The sequence below is a fragment of the Lonchura striata genome, chromosome 14 (assembly GCF_050655825.1).
Source record: "Lonchura striata isolate lonStrDom1 chromosome 14, ASM5065582v1, whole genome shotgun sequence".
Lineage (NCBI taxonomy): Eukaryota > Metazoa > Chordata > Aves > Passeriformes > Estrildidae > Lonchura > Lonchura striata.
Window position 1 is genome coordinate 13,057,299 of NC_140716.1, and position 23,625 is coordinate 13,080,923.

The following is a 23,625-nucleotide window of genomic DNA, read 5'->3' on the forward strand; positions in this document are numbered from 1 at the left end:
GTTCACCTTTTAATTTTAGTGTATGTACCTTTACCAACTAATCAGAGAACAATGTTATGGTTATCACAGTCCTATGACAATCATGACAGGAAGTTAATTACTATGAAATAAATATATGCTATAACTAATTTTCATATCCAGTTGATGGATTTTGATTTTACTGATTTTTCCCCACAGAATCAATGCACTCACAGATTCTCATGAGAGTCAGGTTTTCATGGGAGTTCAGATCTCATTTTGGCACCCCAAGGAGAGCCAGACTCTGCTGAGAGCTCGGTGCCTGGCAGAACAGGAGCTGTGAGGAGCTGAGCTATTTTGAACATCTAGCAGCTGCTGTGTAGGTTGAGAATATAAAATTCTGCTCCCAAGCTCTTTAAAAGCCTGGCCTTACCTAACTAACAGCGTTGTAAGCAAGAATCCTAAATCTAGGAAATTACAGCTCCTTCTGCAGTGTTCTTTGTCCTGCTGAAAACTTCCACTTTGAGTGCATTTCAAGAACTTTGCATTCCCATTATTGCCACCAGGCCCCTCGCTGCCTCCACGAGCAGCTCTGACCTTTCCAACACATCCTTCTTCAGGGAGAAAAGGTTATTTTTCTTTCCTTGGTTTAATAGTAGAGTTGCATCATTAGTGGCACTATTGGAATTTTAACCTGAAATAATGCTCACATTTGGCTCAGGGGGCTCAGAGTGCTCTGCCAGTGTCACCCCAGGTGTCACCTCACCTGTCCCCCCAGGTACAATCCTCCCAGCCTGGAAAACAGAGCCAGCTTCCCTCTGATCAGGTGGAGAGTCCCCTCATTCTTCCTCAAATTATGACAGCACCAAATTTATAAAAATACAGAAATGCCAAGCATTATCAATACCCTATTAATTTGCTGTGAAGTAATAACACCAGGGTCATTTCAGATAAAGCAAAACCAGTCCAGAAATGGGCAGGCTGTGCTCTGCAGACCCTCCAATTCCAGCAGCACATTATTCACATGAAGCACAGTGCACGGGCATCAGCTGTTCCTCTGGAACACATCACTTTCAGGGTTTCTTTGCAATAGGTGTTGCCTTTCTCACTCTACCAACTTTTGCTCCCTCACCACTTGGCCTGCAGAATAAACTCGAGTATTTTTTTCAAAGCGTCTTTTCTTTTCAAACACTGTTTGGGCAAAATGCTTGAATTTGAAACCTACTTTTTTAAATGGCGAATTAAGCTACAACAAAGGATTGCAGCAGCCTTTTGATATTTTGATGATTTAATCAAGCTTATATTTTTCTACCCTTTTTTCTAATTTTTTTTGTGTTTTTTGAGATGAAAGAGATAAAGTGTGCTTTCTGTAAAACAGTCCATCAATTTACATGGTCTGCAAGAGGCCTTAACAATTTCATAATAATGATTGAAAAAACACAAGTATTTATGTAAACCATTAAGAGCAGAGAGACAATCCTGATTCCTGTCAGTAGAAAATGAAATACTTTAGAGACATATCGAGAGAGGCCTCTAGAGATGTGTAACCACTGCTTTAAATCTTTTTTTAAAAGTTATTATCAAGAGAAATTCAGGTGAGTTTCCTGTTTGAGCCAACATTCCCAAATACTTCACTTGGATTGCACTGACACAATCTTATAAATTCAGGCAATGCACTGTGGTTTATGCAACAGCTCTGCAGAAAAAATAGTATTTTGAACAGATTTAAGATTGTCTTGTTTTTAAACATGAACTGAAAATCTCTAAACAATTTATATTAGCAAAATTATCACCACTACCAGACAGCTACATTCCTCATGTTAATTTCAAATATATTTTAAATTTAATTCCAGTTGTCACATAAACTATTACGCACATTTTGTAATCATGCATCTCTAATCAACTTTAGATCCCAAATTACATTTGTCTGGAAAGTTTCAAGCTTTGGATTGCACAGTCATGAAACCAAACCTTTGTGGACATTCACATTCATACGAGGTGGAATAGAGGCTGCTCTTCCCCTTCCCAGGCTACATGGAATTACATCTATTCTTTACATTTTCATCAAAGAAATTGTATTAAAAGGGTTTTGGAAGCGCTTTTCCTCCAAGCACTGAGAGGAAACTGAAATTCCTGCGGAAGGTCAGGATTCTGCAGGTGAAGTGGAGCATCCTATTCCTTCCCAAAGGCATGGGAGCAGTGCTGTGGGTGTGAGCAAAGCCCTGAGATCAGGGACTGTCAAACATTCCCTGCACACATTGCAGAATTTGCTTTGCCCCTTCCCACCAGCAGAATCCTCTTGAACCTCCCTGAAGGACCAGACTGCACTAAAGGGAATGTGAAGGCAAAAAAAAATGCCATTTATTAATTTGCCACTTTCCCCCCGCCTCTCTTCTTTCTTGGCAATCAGCTGTGATACATAACCTGAATTTTAATACCAAATTACAAGAGCACTGTGTAAATGGCATACTCAAAAATGCAGACTTTCCCTTTTCTTTTAGGTAAAATTAAGCTAATCTGCTCTGACAGAAGAGGGCTCTTTGGAACCACCTAGTGAGTCTCCCAAATATGAAGCAGTAACTCAAATGTCAATTACTTTTCCAACAGCAGACAAATTGCTGGCACACTAATGCAATTTAAGGACAATAATTAGATAACAGGACTACAGAGTGTACCAGGTGACAGAGTTTCTGAGATAATAGAATCTAGTGTCCTACTTCTTAAATATTAACATCATTCCATTTCAGTCAATCGGTTTATGGTAATTTTAAAAGGGCAAAGCAAATTCTTTTTATTGCTAATAATATTGCGCTTCTCCAGCATTAGCTTTGAAGGTTAGCAATTTACAGGGTCAAACCTTAATTATATTATTTCCTTTTTATTTACTTTTCTTTTTTAATCTTTCCTCTTTGAAGTAATTTCCTATTATAGAGATTTTAAAGCACTTTATTAAAAAAAAAATTGAAACTCTTGAAATGTGAGTTCACTGTGCTCCATAGAAAGGAACCAGGTTCATCCCAGCACACACAAGTAACATCTTTGTTAGACCCATTTGGAAATTCACAAACTTCTCCTATAATCACTTTCTGTTATAACTGCATTCTAGTCTGAGTGGTTTGGTTATGTCAGGCAATCCATGATGCCATGTGCCCCTTTCTAAAGCTTTGCAAAATAAATGCAGTCCAGTGGCACTCCATAAATATTCCAGGCAGAAGAAATCGCCCTGCTTTAGCCACATGTAACCAGATCACTAAATTTCACTCTGCATCATGAATTTATATTGGAATATTCTTCTATTCCCACATTTTTTTCCTCATCAGTCAGCCATGGAACATTTATTTTCAACAAAGTCTCTGTAATTCTCAACACCAAACCTCCTTTCATCCATAAACCTAATGCCCACTGACACAGTGAAATATCTCCACTCTGACCAGAGAGATGAACTCCTGGACAGGGGAGGAATTTACCTGCAATAATGTTGAACTTCTCAACTGAGACCACAACAAGAATGTAAATTTGTGTTCTCTGGGGCTTGAAGTTTTCAAGTGAATAGAGACAGAAAAAAAATCACAATAAGACCATGAAAAACTGTGTTTCAAAACACACTTTTCCCCCATCTTAAGAAAAATAAAAGCTTTTAAGAGCTGTATTAGAACCAGCCAAGGCTTTCAGAAATGTTTGTGCCAGTCTCCCAAAGCCACGCTTGCATTCTTTACAAGCCTTGTGCAACACAGTTTTACCTGTTCTGGAGGGATTGCTACAGACACAAAAATGTTGCCATCAATTGTGCAGGTTTTGGTCCTATTTGGGAAATATACAACATCATAGCAGTAGTTTGCTGCCTGCTGTGGGGTGAGGAAAGGAAAATCAGAAAATATAGCAGAACATTGAGATAATTATTTCTTAGGCCTGGGGAGCCTGTGAGCCTGCAAAGCTGAGCGCCCTGTCCAGGGATCATTGGGGCACCCTGTAAGAACAGACTTTTCTCACTTTTGGTCACACACAAACAGTACTGTGATGTAGCACACATCCCACTGCCTGCACTGTAGAGATAATGATCATCAACCACCAGCACTGTGCTTTGTTACCCTGCTGATAATCACAGCCATGGATAAGGCACTGCCTGCACTGCCTCGCTTCAAACACTCCTCAAAAACACCGTACTGCCTGAGACAGCTGTGTCATCCCTGCTCCTGATTCCCCTGGTTCTCCATGTGGAAACAGATCCGTGGATGGCTGAACAATGCATCCTGACATCACCTTGCTGCTTCTTTTCAACAGGAGACTTCGTGTTCATTTTGACTGGCAGGGAATATGGATTTGTGAAGCCACTAATGGAAATGCACCATGCTGAGGACCGACGGAGCCCAGGCCTGGGTCAGGAGTTCTGTGTGGAGGAAAAGTCTCTCCTCCACCCCGAGCTTCCAAAGAAAGGCTCAGCAGTCTCTGTTGTTCAGTCTCAAGGCAGTTTATTGCAAGTTATCTAAAAGATTTTCTTCTGGGGCTGCTGTGGTTTGCTCAGAGCTCAGGCAGAGGCACACACACACCCTGACATCCTCTCTGACCCCGACTGCTTCTTCTCTCCCCGCCAGGGCTGCTGCTCTCTTTTATATGGGACATTACGTGTTACATGGTTACAGTTTTTCCCCAATGCCTATTACCTATATTAAATGGTGCTTTTCTACTCCAAACCAATCTGTGAGTGCCAACATCACCAAGAACATGGAGGTAAGGAAGGAGAAAGAAGGAGGACAGGGCAGGCTCAGATCCCTCCATCTTAAAACCTCTGACCCCCATGTACAAAACCAAAACCCCCCTGTACAGCACTAAAAAGTCTTCCCTCTACTTTGGGACTACTTCTACTCTAATATCTAAACTTTTGTGACTTCTTGTTCTTCCTGCAAGGTTCGTAAATCATTCCATGGTTCCAACCCAAAATCACAGCTGTTCCCAGCTGCCTGCCAGGGTCTCAAATGCTTCTGACCTGGACCCGGAACATCCAAAAATGTCTGAGGGACATTTTGAGTTCCGACAGAGCACTTGAGTGTCAGAGTGCTCATGTCTGCCAAGGACCTCCAAGAGCCTCAGCCAGAGCAACCCAAACCCCAAAAAAGCCCTTGTGTATTATCTTACAGCCCTGTGACAGAGCCACGGCTTGACCGGGAAGAAAACCTTCTGGAAACAGCAGAACTGCTAAAACCTGCAGAGAGCAGATCACAACAGGCAGAGAAAATCTGGGGCTACTCTCTCATTACTTGAACTGCAGTTAGAACTCACATTTGATTTCAAATGAGATTAAAACTGTCATGTCATCAGTACAGGAGGCAAATGAAAAGCAATTCTGGAGGTGAACACTCTGCTCTCTGGCATCCAGGCACCTCCTGAGCTGCATTTGTTTATCACACCATGAGTCAGGACAATTCTTCACTCACAAAACACCTTGAGGGAAATTTCTATTAAAGGGAGCAGACAAACACATTCACCAGTCCATTGGGCCTGATGGATTCACCCCAGAGTTCTGGAGGAGCTGGGATGTTCAGCTTTAACATCTGCCAGTCTGGGGAGCTCCCAGCTGACTGGAACCCGACCAAGATTATTCCAACCTGCACTAAAGGGCTCAAGGAAAGACCCTGCAGCTCTTTTAGTCTATCCTCAGCACGTGGAAAATTTTATTTATAGAATATAGATTATACTGGATACTGTTGTGAGGTATTTAAAAGGAAGGAAAGGAAAAATGTTCTGCTCACACCACTCTCAGAGGGCTCAGGAGCTGGGCGCCTCTCACATCATGCTCACAGTACAAAAACCAGAAGAAATGAAGATTCTGTGGGAAAAAAACAAACTAAACACACAAACCCCCCCCCCACAAAAAAAAAAAAAACAAACACAAAAACCAACCAACCAACAAAAAAACCCACAAAAACCAAACCAAACAAAAACAACCAAAAAAAAAAAAAAAAAACAAAAAGACAAAAACCAACCAAACAAAAAATACCCCACAAACAAAACAAACACAGAAGATACAGGGGAATGGGTACTGCTCTGTGGGGAATGCTTAGTGTTGAAAAACATTTATAGCCCAGGCACACATAATTTTGCATCTGTTGCTTTTAGTAGCAAAGTGACAAAACAAAGAGAGAGGGGCAGCAGAGAATAAAAAGGGGCAGCAAGAAGGTATAAAAAAAAGTTACTAGGACAGCAATTAGTAGTGGGACACAGTGTAAGGCATAATAATGAGCAATATGTGTTAATAACACATTATATACTTTGCCTTTCTAAAACTTCATACAATTGCTTTAAATAGCTAACCTCAAATAGCTACAGGAAAAAACCAGAGATTGATGTCATTCCTTCATACATCTTTCCATTAAGCAAACTGAACCCAACAGACAACCTTTCCATGAACTTACTCAGTTCCATATGCTTCAAGACTGATAAATCATTATTCATTCCTCTAAGCACAAGGGCTTTCTTAGCTCCTATGGATAGGGAAAAAACACTTTTTTTGGACAATGAAAAATTCTGTCTTTATTCTTTCTCCTACTCTTTTTTCACACAGCCCTTACTCTGTGTCCCAGGATAATGAGAATTGAATATAAATGAAATAAAGGGAATTCCATCTACTTCTATGAAGAAAATAAATTTTTTTTTTTTTTTTTTTTTTGTAATCCAACATCTCATTTCAAACATGAAATAGCTTTGAGACTTGCATGCTTTTTAAAGTACATGTCTGATTCTATAATGGTAGTCTAAGAAAATCACACTCCTTAAAAAGAAAGTCCTACATTTGCAGTGTTTTTTCTACCTCACTCTCCTTTGTTTCAATTATTTCATAAAAACTTTTTTTTCCTCATTAAACACTCCTGTATTGTGTCTCAAAAGTGGAGAACATAAAATCTTTTCATCCTGTATTTATAAAAACATCAACCACTGAAGATTCTTTCTAGGGGTCTTTGTAGCTCTACCTACTACAAATACTCCCAGATCCTCCCTAACTATTCCATTCTGAAATAATTAAACCTTTTGGAACAAATGAAACACTGAACCTTGATACCTAAGAGTTGCAGCAAAGACTCAAATTGTGCTTACATTTCTGCACATATTCTTTCAGTTTAGACTTGCCCTTAAAATAACTAAAACTATATTGCCATAGCATGTTTCAAATGCTACAGCACACAGCTAACAGAACAAATAAATGAGTTAGAATGCTACTCACTGTTTGCCTTTATTTTAGAATAAAGTCAATTATGATTTATCCCCTGGCTGTTTCAGTTTCTCTGAAACTTTGCAATTGGGATTTGCATCTGTGCTGAGACAAGCAGGTTAAATTGCTTCTGCTGTGGCATTTGTTAGCTCTGCATGGTGTTTCTTTCCATGAACACACAGTGCTCCCTACACTCATTCCTTTGCTCCCCATTCCTGTTTCTCTCCTTCCGAGCATCTCGGGAATGGCTGAGGTTGAAAACCTCTGGAGATCACAGAGCAGGGCTTAACAAACCCAGAGAGCTTCACTGAGAAAGCTCTCCAAAAATCCCTCAGCAGAAAAGAAATCACAGCCTCCAGCGCCAGGATAGCCAGGGGAAGGACAGCGAGGATGGACCTGATGATTTCAGGACTGAAATGTGTCCCTTCTCTCCCAGCACTGCACAGAAATGCTGACAGGGAACCCTGCAGCCATCTGAGGTGTTAGTAAACAGCAGCTCTCAGTGTCTCTTCTAGACAGCAAAAAGAAAATAAAAGTAAGAAAGGGAAGAGTAAGTAGACAGAGGAGCAAAATTTAATCGAGTTCAGTAAGTGACCAGAGAAAACAGCTGCAGGGGAAATGGAAACATTTAGGGAAAACTCCTAATGAATTCCATAAGGTTGTTTTGAGAAAGCACTTAGGTATATGTCACCAGGAGATACATCTCAGAAAAAGTGGAAAAAGCAACAGTTTCTCCAGAAGAGCAGGAAAAAACTTACTTGGCTCTCAGGAACACAGAACAGCTGAAGAAAGGAACCAGAGAGAAAGGGAAAGCAGGATTCTGAAAATCTATGGCAGAGAAAAGAGGGACAGACAGGAATGGATGGTGTAACATGAGATGATAAAATGGGGAGAACAGAGGAGAACAAGATGACACAGTGGGAAAACAAAACAGGGGGCAGGGTTTACAGATGAATCTGAGTCCAAAATTTATAGAATTATTGTCATAAGATGAAAAAGGGGATGACACACACAAATAAGGAGAAAAGCCAGTGACTTCAAACATAAAACAAGGTAACAGCTGCTCTCCTGTTTCACTAAGTTGGATCATTTACCACATCCATATTTCAAATAGTAATTAATTAAGTTGTACTGGAGCCAACAACAGCAGGGACTCTTTATTAATGAATGCATAGATCTGATAAACAACTGTGCTGAAGATGGATTTTACTAGTAAACTTTAGCACTACCATTTCCTATAAGAATGAATATGCATAAAACAGTGTCTCTGAAGATTTTGAAGGTATGAGAAGGAAGAATCCAGACACTATTCCATCAGCAGCAGAAGTTCTATGGAATCACAACTGAATGATACTGAGTTCTGCAATGATATCAACTTCATGATACATGAATATTATTTTAGCATTTCAGAAAAAAGGAATTAAAAGCTATAAAAAAAAACAAACCACCCACCAGCAAACACCACTCCTTCACCCAAACAAACAAAAAATTTTCTATTTTTTTCTATACTAAGCTTAGGAAATTGGAGCACTTCTCTGAGAACGATCAGAACTCCCTGGCTGCTGTTCAATATGCAAACAAGTCAAATTACTCCCTCTGGCTGGTACCAAAATGTTTGACTCCTGTCAGGGGCAGTTATTCACCTGGAATCCTGGCTGAAACTGTCCTGTTTCTGAGCTCCAGGCAAACCCAAGGAATGCACATGCAGACCTACCTCTCAGGAGATGGGATAAGCACCTTTCAGCACCAGAGCCTCCTCAGCTCCAAACCACCCAGCTGGAGCCTTTGCACTGCTCAGTGTATGTGGGCACTACTCACTTTGTTGAGCAATAGTTGCTCCCTATTTTTGGAATAAGGTTCTACTTTCTTGCTCAGAAAGCTGAGTTTAGCTGTAGGCTGCTATTTCGTTCCTTTATTAAGCATCCTTCAACACATTCGCTATCCAGAAATTTATGCATCGTAAAGAAGGAGTTTGGATACAAAACCGGTTTTAAAGTTTATCCCCAAGTTTTCCAGAGCCTTAGCAATGGCATTTAAGTCACACATAAAGCTCAAGGAAAAAGGTCATATTTTTCAGCTTTCTAGGAAGGAAGGAAGGACAGAAGGATGGAAAGACCTAAATCACAATTGCTTAGTCATCCAACTCGGTGCCCAGCCACCAGAGCAAAAGCAAGAAACACAAGAGAACCATGTGTGTCTTTCTAAACAAATCTGTTTCACATTTTACAGGCAATAAAAGAAAAAAAAAAAAAAAGAAGAAAGACGAGTCAGTCTGCAGCTCAAAGCAGGAGAAAAAATAGTGAAGCTGTAAAACAGAGACTGTGGAGAATCAGTTTTCATCTTGTCCATCCACTTCGGGGTGGACAGGCTACAGTAAGACAGAAACAAGAATTTCTACCTTGGCATGACATGAAAAGAATCCAGCAATGCTCACATTTCATACAGCACAACTGGCTGGTCTGCACTTTCTTTCATTTCTGTTCTATGTCGCTTTCACACAAGACTTGCTATGATTACTTTTTTTTTTTTTTGTCCTGCAACAAAGCTTTTTCCTGCATTATTCTTTCTCGATATCACCCTATATTTATTAATTGTTAATTTACACTATCCATGACAACAATTCTTAGTATAACCTGATCAGTAAAAATCCACTTAAACCTAGTGGCATGCCCCACACAGCCTTTCATCAAGATTATGAACATTTGTATTTTATCCAGCCCCGAGAGGCTCTAAGCAGGATCACAGTCCCAGTACAACACATCAGGAATTTGAGATAGCCCTGCCTGGGGAGGTGAAGTGGCACTGATTCCTCTGTCACAGGCACAGAATTGTGACACTGCAATCAAGAGATCTGCCTGAGGAAACCAGGGATGCTGCTAAGAGAGATTAGATTGACATCTAAAATCCTTGACACCTAGCTAAGTACACATGACAAGACTGTGGAGAATGCTGGATCTTTGTACCTTTCTGTAATAAAACCTGAATGTAATCTAAATAGATTTATACCATCTGGCTCTTGAAATGAAATGGATATGAATTTGTATTTTCTAGGCTACTTCAGCTTTAGAAGTATAAGGGCAAGTAGTCAATAGTAGAACACAGAGTGAAGGCATTATAACCAATAAAATCCTTATTTTTATCCTTTGAGACTGCCTAGTAACACCCATCAATATCAAGCCTTCACTTAATGCCAACCATCACACAAAAATTGAAATTCCAGCACTCTTGATGCAAGTATTTATAGCAAAGCTTGTGAGAGAGCTGCTAGCTGGACTAATCCTTACCCTGACATTTTGGAATATGGACTAGAAGTCTCTCCAGCTGCTTTCTTATGAGCCACAGCGTTGGTGAGGTGGCAGGAAAAAGGGAAGTGTGTGCATCCACTGAAATCAGAGGCAGTACTTCCAGGCTGATATCACATTTTAAGAACATCCTGGGTACTTTCAGTGCAAAGTTCTGTCATTCCCTCAGTGCACACATCCTCAGCATCCAGAAATCTTAACAGGAGAAATCGTGACTAATGGAGCACAGAGCAGAGCTTCAGAAACCTGCCCTGTAAATCAGAGCTAGAATGAACATCACTGCTGTTGGAAGCCAGAGCTGGGGCCAATTGCAAGGAAGTAAAGCCAGATGGGTATGCTTAATTTACTTTCACTTAGCTTTGGTGTTCTCTGCAGAATTCTTACACCAATCCCCTCAACACTCTCAGAATATTTTGCATAGGGAAGGACATGCTGGCATGCAACACATTAATCTTCATATACCAATAGGCACAATGTGTGCCAACAGACACAACAACCCATCATGACAGAGCTTGCAATTTCTCAGCTCCTCATTTATTTTCAGCAATGGAATAAGTCAAAGGTACTGCTGAAAAGAGCTTGTGTTATTCAAATTACACTGTAAGCATTTTCCGTCCTCCCAATTTTAATGTAAAGGCAAAAAGATGTGGAAGAGAAAATAATTTCTGTCATTCAAAGTGCCCAGGGCCTCGACAAAGACATGAAGACTGGCAAATAAATCAGGAATTTACAGACTCTCAAGTACACCCATGATATTTTACTGTAAAAGTTTATGTCTCAACTTTTCTATCAGCTTTCAATGTGCTACTTAACTCCTGACAGTGAGGAAGTCACTGCTGTGACTAAACTCCAGAAAGGCATTTTCCAAATGTCTGTGGACATGTGCATGGGGCTACATCTATTATATATATAAAAACCAGATCAATTCAGAAGGCTTAGCAACATTAAACAAGATGTTCCACTGTAAATATCTAATGCTAATAGAAAGATCACCCTGGTACATTTAAGAACAGATGTTTTGAAAGTAAAGATTTTTACATAACCTCATACTCTAAAGTAGAAAAAAAGCCAAGTTATAAATCAGCACTTTTATATCCTCTAATAAAGTCAAAGTCATTTTGAAAGAGTTTTAAGAAGTTGATTTCAATACTGAACATTTTTCTTTCTTTTCTACAGTTTCAGATGTTAGCATTTATCCATAGGCTACAGCATGGCACATGAATATCTAGCAGGGTTATAATTAGTCTTTGCTGATGTCAGCTGAAAACCATCACACATTTCTATGCAAGGCTGCTTTCCATTTAGAAAACTTTGCTATAAATCATATATTAATCTTTTTTTTTTCTATAAACTTCATCCCATATCACTGACTTAAAAGTAAATAGTCCCCTAAAACAAGACAGCATGCACATTGTTAATACTTTTTGCTCAGAAGATCAACCACGTGTAAAATAGGTGTATGCTCATGTAATTGGCTACAGTATTTGCTCCATGGTTAAATGCATGATTTCCTCTAAGAGAAAGGCAGTGTGGTCTGCATCACATTTTCTACTTCATAAAGATCCAATGAGCTGTGACCACAGGCTCCCCAACTTAATGGAAAGTTCATTTGGTGACTTCCGAGTTTAAATTGTCCCTTTCTACTGAGAATCAATAGATTTAAAATACATTAATGGATCTCTTCTCCAAAAGCTTTAATCTCAAGAGACTTAGAAAGTAGATCTAACTCAGATTTATCACTCTTGCAGCACACCAAACCCAAGGTCCTCCATCTTTATAATAGAAAAAATAAATACAATTAAATATGTATATATCTTAATAATTATAAAATTATAAATATTCATAAATAAATATAAATAACTATTTATAATAATAAATAAACAAAACTGAATCATGGGGACACATCCTTGGTGCAAAGCCACACACCTGCCCAGGTATTCAGCTGTCAGTAACTTTCAATATTTCCCTTCTAAAATGTTGGAAGCAGTCTTCACAAAGCTATGAAGTTTTTCTAAACAGTCTTTTGCTGCTCAAAATTTATTTGCTCCCAGCAAGAACAAAAATATCTGAGTGATACAGTAAATTCAATTCCATGTACATAAAGAAAGATGCAAAGCACCACATACACTTCTAGCTGAGGATTTCTACATCTTTGCAGCTAAAGAACTGTCATTATATTAAACAAAAATTTTTAAAGGCCTAATTTTTATTTATTGATTTTGTTGCATTTTTATATGGCTACCTCAATCAACAAGAAAATGAAACTAAATAAAATCAAGGTATACCTAAAGAGTCCCACTATGCTCACCAAGACTTCAAACATTCTATATGGAGATGTAAGTCTTAATCAACATTTTTAATAATTTCAGAAACCTTTAAAACCCTATCACTAACCCTAGCTGTTCCTAGTCTAGGAACATCAGAAAATAAATCTAGAGGCTGTGTCTGAGTCAAGAATATAAGAAAAAAAGGGTGTGTGGTAGGACTGACATGAGCAGTCTCCAGGCACCTCAAAAAACATTGAAGCAGGAATTGATGAACACATTCAAACAAATTTTGCCAGTGGATAAATTAAGATGGGGAAATTAAATAAAAGAATTTAGAAGAATCAAGATAAGGGTTCTATACTCACAGGGGTTCCCTTACAAGCAGCAGGTGCTTGGAAACTTTTGATGATCATCTCCAGAGACTTTTTGCCACAATCACTGGGACAAAGTGGAATCAAGAAAGAAGAGAATTAAACCAGTAAGAACTCGAAGTGAATGTCACCTGAGCTCGAGTGGAAGGTTTGTGTTCTGAGGAAGGGGAAGGATGCTTAGTGCTCTCCTGGAGCAAGCTGAAATTTTTAAGACATTAATTGGCTTCAAAAGAGAGTCAAGCATTTCCTAAAAAATGAATATGGTACCTAGGACCTCTTATAAAAGAGAATAAATTTATGAGAAATCAGCTTTTTCAAAGCACAGCACCCAAAATGGGAACTGAAAACACCAGCCTAAGTGCAAAATGAGAACCACAGGAAAAAAAATCAATGATTCCTATTTGTAAAGAAAGCACAAATCAAATATTGTTAATATGATATATAAGCACAATATAAACTATTTGTACTACACACATTAAGGGTAAATTGCTTGAATAAATTCTATTTTTATGAAAAAAATACTGCAAACAACATGCTGACATATCAGGAAAGTAAAAATAATAATACTGACATTATTAGTACTATATGCCATTTCCTAGTGATTTCCCAGGATCATCTGTTTTTACTTCAAGCAGCTGTTTAAATCCCTTTTTGCCTCACAAAATCTAGTTTTGTTTTACATTCATTATATAATTCATGCAGTCTAATACTTATACTATTACTATAATCCTCACTTCATTGCAAACAAGAAAAAGAGGCAATGCTTTTCCATTCAGAATTTCAGGAGGTGTTGATGGCTTCAGCAGGGGACTGAATTTTGGGAATGAAAGTAGTGTCGGTTGCTGATTTTTTCCCTTCCCTCTCAAAGCAAGTAGAAACAATCTTTTGAGAGGAAAAAAAAAGAGCCTGACAGCCAAACAGAAGAGGAAAATTTTAGCACACTCAAAAAGGTCAAATCCAGCCGCAAGGATAAGAGAAGAGACTTTGTGAAGAGCCCTACTGGTAGAAGAACCCAACTCTGCTTCTCAGCCTGGCTTCCACACACTTCACATCACTGATCAACTCATGCCCCTCTGCCTCCTCTCAGCCTCTTTTTAAATTCAGGCTGCAGAAAAAATCCGAAGCATTATTTTGTAATAAAAGAGGTTTAGGGGTTTGCCTCTGTCCAACAGCTGAAAGACAATTTAATTTAATAGCTCCGGAGAGCACATAGAGAATGAACTGCAACTGAGGGCAGAAACATCTCCATCGTGGAAATTACCACTGCAAAAGTAACTTTCTCACAATCTCACAACATTAAATAGATGGCCATGGGTTTGCTAAAAGATACATTTTTCTTCACCCAGGTGCTGTTCCTTCCCAAAGGGTCTGCAAAGTAACAACAGAAAACATGGAAAAGAGATTGAAAAAGCTTAGCAGCTGCTGTCCACAGGAGTGTTTGACTAGAAGATGAAGAGAAATAAAAGGTTGTGATTAATCTTGGAAGGAAAAATCACTATGAGGGCTACATTTTTAATATGACCCTACTTATTTCAGTTTATTAATTCTGCTTATCAAGTATGCCTCATACTCAAATACTTAATTTTTTTGAATCATTAAAAATTCATCACAAATTGAAAAGTAAACAACCAGCTGTCACTGTAACAGTCAGTTTAGAGCTTCATTTTGAATGGGATGGAAATAACCAGGGTAAACACTTGTATAATAAAAGTGACTCACACTATTGCAACACTATCATTTTTGCTAGTTTTTCTACAACTTAACGTAGCAAAATGGGCTCAGCAGCTCAGCCTCACTACTAAAACAAATACAGAGGTCCATGTGTGTATTTGCAAACCCTTCCAGGACAAACAGAGCTGCAGAATAATTGGGGTCAGGAGGACAGGCCTCTGGAGGTCAATGAGCTCCAACTGCAGCTCTTGCTCAAACTGCACTACTTTTCCAATGAACCAGGTTTTCTCACGCCCTGCGTGTTCACACTTTGGAAAGCAGCTGGTGTTTCTGGAATCACTGTGGAGAGATTCCTGCTCCTCCTCTCTCCCATATCCAAGGAGCATTTCCCCATGCTGCCTCAACCAGTGCTTGCTGTTCCTTAGCTGTGTCCCCCTGAGAGGAGCCTCCCTGCCCCTCATCCTCTCCACCCTTTTTTTGGGGGTGTCTGACAGCAGCATTCCATTATCTCCACATAAATAGAGGGTAACTATAGACTCCCACAAATCCTCTGCAGGCCTTGGGGATTTGCAAAGAAACCTTCCACGTCCCTTGGATGTTTGCTGCTCCTTTCCCACAACCTACACAAAAGCCTTGTCCTCTTCACTCTACTGTCCCATTCCAAGCAATTAAACCTGAGATAAAACAGTGACAAAGACAGTGAAAGGGAGCCAGGTGACTCCCAGTATTCTTGGAAAATTTCAGTTGAAAATTCCAACATGCAGCATGCTCCAAGTGCACAGGGTGGCACTGCTAAAGGAGTGTTCTGCTGCTAGAAAGGAAAATCCAAAGCTCTATTGAAATACGTATTTTACATTCCCCTGGCAAAGCTAAAACTGGGACAAGAGAGACCCACAAGAGAAGCAACAAATGGAAATCATCAGATGGATGTGAGCAGGATTTACAGGCAACTCTTTGGAGAGAGGGAGGGTTCTGAAGTGACATTAACCAAGCTGAAAACGAGTCACATTCACGCCTTTCCATCAGCATTTCCTGCCTCCAGGTGTTGCTTTGCACTGCAACAAGGCTGGGGTCAGGTGTCTGAACACAAATGTCTGGTGCCACTTCCAACACTGGGACACCCAGCCTGGGCTCCATCTGCTCCTTCAGCAGCACAAGCAGGAAATCCAAGGTCAGGACTACCAGATCCCGTTAAAAATGGTGCAAGGTGAAAACATTTCAAGTATAAAGCCATGTGAGCAATTATTTTCCAACTATTATTTTTATTTCTCTACTTCTATTTGCACTGATTGCACTTATTTTTATTATTATCTCTGCTGATATTTTAGCTGTTAAACAGCAAGCAGCTATCAGCAAGTTTGTTTGCCTCTTTTCTCTGTCAAGTCATTCTTTTGCACAGAAATTTGAGTAATGTCCTACTGAAACAAATAAAACCAAGACACTGCTAAGTTATTTATCTGCATTCTACCAGTGTCTGCCATACCATTTACGAAAATACATTTTGCTTACAATGAAAGGTTGAAGACAGAGGCTTAGGAGATACATGACTTGTACCTTGGCACATAATGACTATTATGTTCCTCGCACACAGCTCATCATTACCTCCTGCTTTTCCCATGATAGGACAACTCTGGCATCATAATTAGCTTTCTCATAAAACATTTCCCTCCACTAAAAGTCCAAACTTCCATGCATTTCTACCTGAGGACCCAATAAAAAACAAAAATAGATAAGAAGCTAGCATACTCTAAATATTTGACTATATCTACAACATGCAAATCTGTTATTTAAAAAAAAAACCTGTGAAATCTAACCCCCTAGTCTAACTCCAGAGCTTTGTTTCTAGAAATGTGAATTCACTCAAGAAGTGAAAAATACTGTCTAAAATGTTCAATGCATTTGGTTTCCATGCAATTGTCCATTTGCAATCTTGCAACTGCTTTGTGTTTTAACTAAATATTCAAATAATATTTTTACTGGGTTTATTCCATTAATTAAAACAAAACATGAAAAACCTAGTTGTATTTAGTGAGCAAATTATGAGTTCTTTTTCCAAACTTCAGGTCAGGAGCAATTTCACTTATCGTACACTGAAAAGTCACACAGCACATCTCCTAAAACAGAATTATGGAAAAGATAATAGGAAGCCACTGTAGCTTGACTCTTGACCATAACACTATTTACTTTCTTAAGAGGAGGGAAAAAAAATGTGATAAAATGCCCAACACAATACAAAATTCAAGCAAAGTGAAAGAGATGTCAGATAAAAAAGTATTATACATATACACGACATAATCATTTGGTTTTATTTTAAAGGTATTTAATAAAAAACCTCATAATGAGGCTGTTAATCTTGATGCAAATAAAATCAATGCATCTGATTTTATGGCATGGTTTCTTTCTGAAATGTTAAGTGGCCAAATCCAAAGAAAAAAAAGATATAAACCACACTCAAAACCCCACCCCTTAACAGAAATCAAACTGTTACAGAGTACTCCAAATTCTGCTGAAAAGTGAAGCTGCAGTAGTCCAGTACACCTGGAATTTTGATCCGTAGAAATCCATATGCATTTTGAGCCATTGTCAATTTTAGTACTTAGTACAGAACGCTTTGTCATTTTCTAATACTAGGACTAGAACTAAATTATAATTTCCCCTTGTTACAAACAAAAAGTTTCTTTCCTAAACAGTATTTTATATTTCACATCCACAAAAATACAGATTGTTGACATTTTTCTTTTCTGCACATAGATTAAGCAGCAAAGTTAATTACATTTAAACAATTTTCAGTAAATCTAATAATTCACCAAACTTTCATTGCTGGTGGCACTAAAAATATCAAAGGGACGCTTTTGACAACGAGCAGACAAAGCAAATTTTCCAGGTCATTGTGATATAAATGATAAAGCAGGCTGCCAAGAAACCCCTCAGCACAGACCCTCTGGATCTGGGAACTATTTTATATTTCTCTGCATCACTCAGGCACTGCTGCACTCACTGAACACGCTACAACAGAGATTTCCCAGAGCATGCCAGCAAATCCACAAGGGTCATTTAAGAAGCACTGGAAGAACATGTCTTTTAAACTTCTAAATAAAGATATTCAGAAGCTCATGTAATTGCCTGGAATCTCAGGAGTCAGTTCAGACAACAAATTCTGCCAAAGGATTTCCTCCCAGGGAAGGGTCACCTTAAAGACTAACAGGGGAAGACAGTGAGTCCATTAGATCAAGGGACCAAATCCAGCACCAGCTTGACATGTAGATACAAGGCAGGAAAGGTGTCAGAAAATTAATGAGCCTTTAACTGGGCCACCACTAACACCCAGAAAGAGTAAAGAAGTGCAGTGGAATTGGATATCAATCTATTGGTGGCAGCCCTGCAATGGCTTGTAACACCAAGTAAAAGAGGATAGATGGAGCAAGGAGAACACAAGCTCCAGTCACCTGCCCAGTAATTCACTGAGAAAAGCAAGCCCTGAAATGCCTGCAAGCCTCAGGAGAGCAGCTCATTGGGATTCCAACCCACACCACAAGAGGCTGGACACTGCAATGCTTGTTTTTCGCTGAAACATTCCATTTTTGCAACAGTAAGCACACATATAAGGGGTAAAGTCACACACACTGCAGTGGCAACGTACTTATCCTGAGATTATTGTGCATGACACCTCTCCTCCCAGCTCCATGGAATATCAAATCCTCTCTGTCACTTCCAAATAACAACAAAGTGCAATGCAGGCAGCACTTGGAAGAACAAGGCAGAAAAAGTTCTTGCCTACATGACAGGGCATCTCTTTAAAGAGCCCCAAGAAGACCATAAAGGGACATTAGAGACAGACATTTAACTGAAACTCAGGGTAATATCCTCCACTGGGAGTATTAGCACTTAATTGGGAACAAACTAAGTGACTGACTTAATTCTGATATATTGCACCATCTGTAGAGTCCAGGTTATAATTGATAGGCCAGCTGGATGTGGAGCAAGGTACAGCATGTGAAATACTGTACTTTGTTTCTCACTCATTATTACTTTGCTAAACTGTTAAAGTTAAAATCGTCCTTTCCACTAAATGGGCATTGTTTTGTACTTATTCCTTGTTAATTAACACATTATGAAACAGGTCATGGCTTTCAGTACATGATAAGGCTATTACTCTGAAAATCTCCTTGCTTTCTCTTTCCTCTATAAAATACTCTTAACAATACAGATGAAAGAGGTCACAGAGCTGCTCATGACCATGAACCTGGGCAAACACATGAGTAAATTAAAGGAATTTCTCAAGTCTTATATGACCTCTGTATAGAAAATATATACTGTAACAATATAAAACAATATATATTGATTGATAGCTTCTACTGTAAAACAAATTCTGATTCACTTTTCAGCCTAGGTTACCCTTAATACAGAAGCAGTAAGGTGAAAATCAGTGGGTCTGGGATTAGTGACATCTATAGCACTTTACTGCCCAGGTAATTCCACTGAGAACCATAAAGTTGGCTTACTCTAAAATATGGGCAACTTTGCAAACCTCTTAAATGTATTTTATAGCACATTTCAATAGTTGGTCAAGAGTGCCTGGACTTTGGAACAAACAGGCTTCCTCCTATTTCACACAACAAAATCCAAAGGGATTAACCTGAAAGTCCCACTGACAACAGCAGATGTGAAATAAGAGACATTTTGAGCATCTTGCTTTCAGTGGTATGAAACTATTCTCACCAGGACTTCACATCTTTTACCTAATTGTAAGGCAAAGGAAATAATTTAAATATGACCTTATATAAACCCCTACTGCCTTAGTACAAAATGGAAGTTATTTTAATAAATGGTTTATTTATGGATTCCATGATTTATATCTATTTGCATGAATGGAATATGGGTGCAGTTAAATAGAAGAACTCTGGAATTCTGACTCACTGACTGTGAGCAGAAAAATCAATGGTTAATTGCAAGGAGATGTCTCCTCTGATGGTAAGGTAGGATCTTACAGGTCTATTCCCACTTTTATGTTTATTTTAGAACTCTCTGAACTCACAGTGTGTGCCCCAAGCCGTGGCAGCCCCAAATGCAGCAATTTCCTCATATTCCCCTTCAGACACAGGATGTCGGGAGCTGCCCTCATCCCTTGAGCTGATACTGCCAAACCAAGCAACATGACAGATGTTAATTAAAAGAAATAAATACAGCACAAGTGTTGGAACAACAAAACTCATGATCTGCCATGCAACAAAAAAGCCAACAGCTCACTCTATGTGTTGATTTGTGTTCTTCCCTGAGACATAAGGAACTCATCTGCATTCTAAAATGCTATTGATACACTTCATTATACTGTTCCTGTCATGTAACCATACACATGTGCAAGTTGTTTGGGCTCTGAAAGAGGGGAATTACATTTGAATTAATTTTTTTTGTTTTGTTTTTGCATAAAAACAAAAACACATCTAGAGGACAGTGGTTTTCAGAAGAAACTCGGGAGCAAGTTTATCTCATAAATGCTTCTCTGGCATTTCAAACATTTTCTAGGGGAAACAAAAATAACTTCAAGCTTCTTATCACCTGAACCATATTGCAAAAGGTCACTGCAGGCAGCTCAGTGTCAGAGCAGCAGCCATTATTAAGCTCCATATGGCCTGGATTCTTCCAGTTTTCAGTGGTGAAATTTTGTCCAACATTGATTTATTCTATTATCCAAGTCAGTGCTTCACGTCCTGCACACACCAGGAAATCTCCACACACCAACACAAGCACAGAAACACCAGGTCAGTGGGATCTACACTTCAACTTGAAATAAAACTCTGATTGAACAATTGTTTTCTCAGGTGGCAAGAGAACCCCAGAAAACCCCCAGGACCAGTTAAGAATCCTTTTTCTTTGGCTGCTCTGGATTCTGTGCAGCTGCCCACAAGGAAGGGAATCGATGACCAGGAGCCAGGCTGGGATGGGGCTGTGGTGCAGAACTGGTACAGCACAGAGCACATCCCAACCCAACCATGCTAAAAAGCTCCAGGAACACCTGCAGCCCCTGGGTTTATGGCTGACACACTGAGCTCCCAAAAAACACCATGAGCAGGATGTCCCATGGCCAGCATTTTGCTGCAAGGAAGGCAATTACCAGCTCAATAAGTGTTTAAGCACACCTACATAGAAACAGGAAAATAAAAAGATAATATTTTGATATAACACAAGTTGCATTTCTAAGTTTTATCAAGTGTGTTGCCACAATGCAGGGCAGAATCTCTCCAAGTTGCTGGGAATAGAAGGCACACAGCAGCATAAACAGAGATAACCTGAAATTAAAATAATAAACCACTTGATAAGCAGGGATGTGGTTTGAAAGATGAAAGATAACAAAGCACCATAAGCAAATCCAGTTCTTACTCTAATGTGATGTAATATATACACACGTTTTAATTGCTTCCTTCAGTGAAAGCACAACGAGGCAAAGAACAAAAACACATCAGAGAGAATTTACTCTTGGTCTTACATTTTCAGACTTAATTAGAAATATTTTTGGCCACACATATAACATTTGCTGCAAAATTTCAATGGCGAAATATGTCATGTGAATCTTTACAAAGATTAAAACAAAACTCTTTATACTTTAAAAATGCATCTGATATGAATGCAAATGTATGATTTATTCCAACTAACCTTTCCTTATTACAAAGTAATAATTAGGAAAGATTATGACATGAAGTGGAAGGAAGGGGCTGACTCTGAGCCAAAGGGAACATAGAAATAAATCAAGGAATTTGAAAAGTTGAAGCAACAGCAGGCTGCAATTTTGGCTACCATTAAGGACAGTATACTATTCACTGCAATTTCTATTAACAGTAGACATAAAAATAGGTGGTTTCATAATAAAAACTGGACAGAAATGTTCATCTTTATTTCCACTTAAAGTTGTGTCAGTGGCTCAGTATTCTGTCAGGATATTCCTTTCCTGTTTCATCAGTTACAATTATTAGTAATTTGTGGTAAATGAAAAATAATTTTACAATCTCTAAAGAGGAAAAGAGAAATCCACAAACCTCTTCTCCAAATCCATAAAAAACCCCATATTACCCTCACGTACCAGCTTCTTACCACAGTGGTTTTGCACATAACTTTAATACTGAAATTAAAGCACATACAACCACTCACACAAAGTTCTTTGACTGGGATATTCAAGGAGAAATCCTAAGGAAAACTTCACTTTTCTGGAAGTATTTACCTCACTGATTCTGTTTTTGTATCTCAATGCTGGTTTGTCTCTTTGGGTGTATTGGGACAGGAATTTACAGCAAAGTGCTGAGGGACATCAGATCAAGGGACAATCACAAGGCTACAAAGGTCTGCTCAAGCCAGATCCCAGGAGAAGCTCAGTAGCTTTGACTCCCCAAGCCCCAAGGAGAACCCAAAGCTCTGGTTTCACCTCAGCTTCTTTCCACAGAGCCAGCACATCTCCAGCAAGCTGAACACAAACCCCTGCTTCTGAGAGACAAAAGGGCTCCAGCAATGCCAGAACCCAGGCAGCAGCCTGAATCTCTGAGGAGCACTTCAGTCCGTGCCACAGCTCTGTGACACAGCTCCAGGTGCTCCTCCTGCCTGAAGGAATTTGCAGGATATATCGTACTTCTGCAGGTTTTTAATCACATCTGTTTCCTCTGGCTTGCACAGGAGCACAAATGCAGCCAGTCCAGCACTGCGTGGGTGCTTCAGCACTGCTCAGGAAAATGAGATTCTAACCCCCAGTGTGTGCCCAGGAGCCCCAGAGCCCTGCACAGCCCTGCACACAGCCCTGCACACAGCCCCAGCTTCCCTCCCTGCTGTAATAAAACACCTGCTGGAAAAAAACCACACAGATCACCATCAAGAAAGCAAAGTATGGAAGGTTCATTTTTCAAGTCTGATCAAACTGGGGAACTACATTTGGTGCCTGTTCTGGACTAAGAAAGGGATAAATAGGGAATCAAAGAGAGAAGTGACAGAACAGCAGAGGGGGAAAAGAAAATGAGATAATTTGGGGGGGGGGGGGTGGGGAAAGGTGAAGATTAGGACAAAACAGTACAGAACAGGTCCATCTGAGTAACATATTTTATTTTAAGAGCCCCTTGGCTATGCCTTGGCTCAGCTTTATCTGCAGGATATATCATTTCTCACAAATTTTCCTGCAGTAGCCTTTTGATGAGGTGGCACAGTAATAAATGGGGAGATAATTTGATGTGTTGAACTTTTATTGCTGGTGAGGAATAAAAGGATTTTCAGCTCCCTGGCTGAGTCTGCAGTACTGACAGCTGGAGCAGGGAGGGAGAGCTCCCCCAGATTAAACCACAAAAGGAGAATAGGTATGGATTTCTCATAAAAATAACTTCAGTGATAAAACACAGCAGCACTGCGTACCTGTAAGAATTAAACTGTGATTACCAACGGAGTTTATGAAGTTGGCCTGTCATTCTCAAACGAATGGAAGAGTGGGGACACGCACACACAGGCTGCACTGGGGATGCACTGGAGCTCTCTGCATCCCTGGGAGAGGCAAGTGCTGAGCAGGGAGCCTGGGGTGCAGCCCACAGTGAACCAGCAGTGCTGCCCCAAAGCTCTGCTCCTGCAGGCACCACTCCCCAGCCACTCACACCAACTGCTAGCACCTGCTTGTCAACATAACACAAGAGAACCCAGAGAATAATGGATTTTAGAGGCTCTAGAGGAAACAGAATTGTTAAAAAACCCGAACAAGTGCCTGGTTTTACTGTTCATCATTGCCATGGGGGCTCTGGGCGAGCAGGGGGTGCCCCACCCTGGGCACAGCCTGTCCTGGACACCCACCCCGGGCACCCTGAGCCTCAGCCAGGCTGGCAGGGCCAGGGGGA

General features: G+C 39.7%; 1 protein-coding gene across 26 annotated transcripts in view; it reads right to left on the bottom strand.

Annotated features, from left to right (window-relative positions):
- The window catches only part of RBFOX1 (RNA binding fox-1 homolog 1), a 1,274,894-nt gene that overhangs the window by 700,399 nt on the left and 550,870 nt on the right, over nucleotides 1-23,625 (bottom strand). The window contains exon 1 of one of the 26 annotated variants that reach the window (XM_077786835.2): nucleotides 7,921-7,937. The exons of the other annotated variants lie outside the window; for them this stretch is intronic. The gene's annotated coding sequence lies outside the window, so the exon portion shown is untranslated. Of the gene's footprint in view, nucleotides 1-7,920; nucleotides 7,938-23,625 lie in introns of those variants that run through there. 26 annotated transcript variants of the gene reach the window in all.